The sequence below is a fragment of the Ochotona curzoniae genome, unplaced genomic scaffold (assembly GCF_017591425.1).
Source record: "Ochotona curzoniae isolate NIBS_2020 unplaced genomic scaffold, NIBS_Ocur_1.0 contig_3819, whole genome shotgun sequence".
Classification (NCBI taxonomy): Eukaryota; Metazoa; Chordata; class Mammalia; order Lagomorpha; family Ochotonidae; genus Ochotona; species Ochotona curzoniae.
In genome coordinates, this window is record NW_024466004.1 from 20,189,523 (window position 1) to 20,193,506 (window position 3,984).

The 3,984-nt window shown below is 39.9% G+C and overlaps 1 pseudogene; it reads left to right on the plus strand.

Moving 5' to 3' along the window:
* Nucleotides 1-2,552: 2,552 nt before the first annotated feature.
* LOC121158445 lies at nt 2,553-3,569 on the plus strand (annotated as a pseudogene).
* Nucleotides 3,570-3,984: the final 415 nt, after the last annotated feature.

A 3,984-nucleotide genomic window follows, 5' to 3' on the forward strand; every position in this document is an offset into this window, starting at 1 on the left:
CAGGCCAGAAGCAGGGAGCTGGAAGGAAAGTGGAGCAGCGGGAACATGAACCAACACCCATATAGGATCTGGCCACATGACAGGTGAAGAATTTAACCACTGGGCAACCACGCTGGGCCCTAAATGTTGCCTTTTAATTTCATGTTTAAATGAAGTTTTTGAAATCATGTTTCTATTAGATAAAAACTGCATCAAACAGCGAGACTAACAAGACAAGAATGAGGATAAAAACAGGATTTATGGGCCCAGCATGGTAGGCTAGCAGCTGAAGTCCTTGACTTGAATACACAAGGATCCCATATGGGTGCTGGTTCTAATCCCAGCAGCCCCGTTCCCCATCCAGCTCCCTACTTATGTAGTGGTGATGATGGAGCTTGAAGTAAAGGTATGTGTTGTCCTCTGCTCGGTCCACTCCATTTAAATAAATCTGGGGTGGCTATTATTGGCGGGAACTTTTGGTGCCACCTAGGGGTTTTCTGCTGCCCCAGGACCTTCCGGGCTATCAGTTTTGGTGTGCGAAAATCTTTCAGTTAGCAAGGGAAGTTGGGAAATAAGGCAATATCTCAGCAGTAACAGGTTCAATGAAAGCTTTTTGTTTAGTTTTCATTTGTTGATAAGAATGATTCAGTGGAGAGGAAAGAAACTATTGTAAGGAGGGGGTGCTGTAAATCTTTTATGTTTATTCCTGTTGATTTTGTTTCATGGCTTCTCATTTAAGGAAATGTATAGTAAATGTGTAATAGAGACAATCAATCATATCCAGATGTGAAGATACAATGCAGTATGCATTTCTACTTCTAAATCAAAGATGAACTCCCAATGAAACTTTTGGATATATCTTGACAATAGGATGCTGGACTGTGTGCCATTGTCTTTACCAGCAAAGTCAGGACAAACTTAAATAACAGAATGATGCAGTTAGGACTGCTTATGAAGTATTATACTATTGCTAAAATATGGGGGAAATCATTTGACAGGGAGGGAACTTGGGGAGGGAGCAGGAGAAATCCCAGAGTTATGGAATTGTACCATAAAATTAAAAATAAAATAATTGTGGGAAAAAGTCATATAATCCTTGGTAACAGTTGCAAGTTTAAATTGCTACTATTTAAGTGTATTCTGATATGGTAGGTATAGGCCGTGGTAGAAAGTCAGGTATCATATTGTAAAGGAATATTTAATAGTTTCATTGTGAGTCCTCCTTTTATTTTGGAGTAGAGATGTGTACTGTAATGTATATTTTCATTCCTGGTATGCTATTCTTTATTATATCTGTATATATCTGTGTAGTTTTCATTACATATTTCTATTTAATACTTTGCATGAAGGTTGTCATAGAGAGAATATATGATATTTGTCCTTTTGGGACAGGCTTATTTTACTGATTATAATGGTTGCCAGTTGGGAGCATTTATTTGCAAATGGTAGGATTTCATTCCTTTTTAAGCTTCCTACACTTGTTAAAGCTACTTGTGAAAACATCCTGGAAAGTGACATTTTCAAGCCGGTCAGGCACCAATTGGGACACTGAGGCAACCATCCATGCACACTGACCTCTGGCTTTTCCTGTTCTAAGTTCTGATAACAGTGAGAGATTTGAACGCACTGTGAAACTGACTTGAGCTTCCAGAACTGGGCACCATTTGTCTTCCTTGGTGATAAGGTTGACATTTGCATCCATTGAAAATACTTAAGTCAAGTCATTCTTGTGCTAATACTCAAGGGAAGAACCTGAAGCTGACTTAAAAGCAAACCCTGGCAGGCAGTAGCCTTGGGATATTGCAGCTTTTCACATGAGTACCTTCCACAAGGTATAAAGGTAAGGCAGTCATGCTTTGGAATTTTGAAAGAGACAATAGACATAGAGGTGAAAGGAGTTTAGGATTTTTACTTTTATTTCATTGTCTCTATTGCTTACATGATTGATTGAAATGGACTTTTCCATGTATTTTTGTTTTGCAAGCAGTGATTTTCTCCACAGAACATTTTAAATGTCTGATCTTGCTATGTTTTAGTTGGAAAATGTGAATATAATGTGATATAAGAATATAATAAGCACATTTGTCAAGATCTCTCATTCACTCATTTCTGCCAGTGGTCTATTTTGAAACTTAGTGTATTATGTTCTGGAGATAGCAAAATTTAAAGAAAAAGAAATAAAAATAGGTATTTTCTCTGGTATGATTTTGATAAACTTTATAAAGTTTAGGATATAACAATTACAATATTCATGTTTGATCTTTCACACCTTAAATTTATTCAAGTTTTGTTATTTATCTGACTTTGGTCAAATCACCTTGCATCACCATCATGTTATTTGAAATGTCCATTAATTTATAAGAAGTACAAATAATATCCCAGTGGCCAGTTTTCATTTTGAATCTTTGGAAGGCTTTTGATTGCTTAATATTTTACTAGAGGGCAGAAAGAAGATTTGAGACTGGAGTTCAGGGTTGCAGCCAAAGTGATGTGAAGGAGTTGCTGGTGAGGTGACAGCCATCTTGATGAGCTAAGTGGCCCTGGTGGCAGTAGCTCTGCCACCTTAAGTCATTATGCCCCTTTTTCCCCTCACTGAAGATGTTGGATGCTGCAAAAGTAAGTCAATGGCATCCGCCCAGAGACGAGTGACCCAGGCTAGTAACCCAGAGAACTGCCTCTCAACTGGCAGCCAGGCACAAAGAAACCTGACCGAGAGCCCGTGATCTTGACTCTTGAGGCCGACCTGGGCCCTGTAACAGTGGGAAAGTCCTTCGTTTTCTAGACAAGCTTCAGAAGCCACGTCATCCCTTGTCAGGTGCCCTTGCCTCTATCTTTGCCTCTCTGGGTGAAAACCAGCAGCAGCTCCTAGGCCAAATTAATGGTCTGAGGGAGAAATACCAACTAGGACGAAACATCAGGCCTGGCTCCTTCGGGGACATTTATCTGGTGAATAACATCAACAAGGGAAAGCTGCTGCAAAAGAGCAAGCTCTGTAGGATCCTTCAGGGCAAGGTTGGCATCCCCCACATGCAGTGGTATGGTCAGGAGAAAGACAGCAGTGCCCTGGTCTTGGATCTTTTGGGGCCCAGCCTCCAGGACCTCATCACGTTCTGATCAAAAGAGTTGACAATGAAAACTGTGCTTATGTTGGCTGACCAGATGATCAGTAGGTTTGAATATATGCATACAAAGAATTTCAAACACAGAGACATTAAGCCAGGTAATTTCCTCATGGGCATTGGATGTCACTATAATAAATTATTCCTCTTTGATTTTGGTTTGTCCAAAAATACCAAGACAACAGGACCAGGCAACACATCCCATACAGAGGAAATAAGACCTTCACAGGCACTGCCCGATACGCCAGCATCAACGCCCATCTTGATATTGAGCAGAGTCGCCAAGATGACATGGAGTCGTTAGGATATGTTTTGATGTGTTTCAGTAGAACCAGTCTGCCATGACTGGGGCTAACGGCCGCAACAAGGAGAAACGAATTTGGAAAGATCAATGAAAAGAAGATGTCCAATTCTGTTGAAGTTTAATGCACGGAATTTCCAGCCAAGTTTTCCATGTATTTAAACTATTGAGGAAGCTCCTGATTATATATATCTCAGATAGCTATTTTGCATCCTTTTCAGAACCCTGCATCATCAACCACACATTTGGCCAAATGATGTTAAAACAGAAAGTACTCACCAGTGGTCAGTTGAGGCAGTCCCAAATCCCCACAGGCAAGCAATGTGACAAAACCAAGAATCATGTAAAAGCTTTCTAAGCATGAATTGTGGAACAAAGAAGCAGAGTAGATGATGTTTCAAGCAGCTTTAGTTTCTCCTCCAATCTAGAAATTCTGATTTGTGTATACACTAGCCAATGGTTGTGAATCACCTTTACACCAAGGAAAGAACTTAATATGTTATAAATGGATTCTGGTGATATAGCACTAGTTATGCTATATCCTGAGCTGTGGATGGAGTGATTGTGAATATTAACTGAGACAAT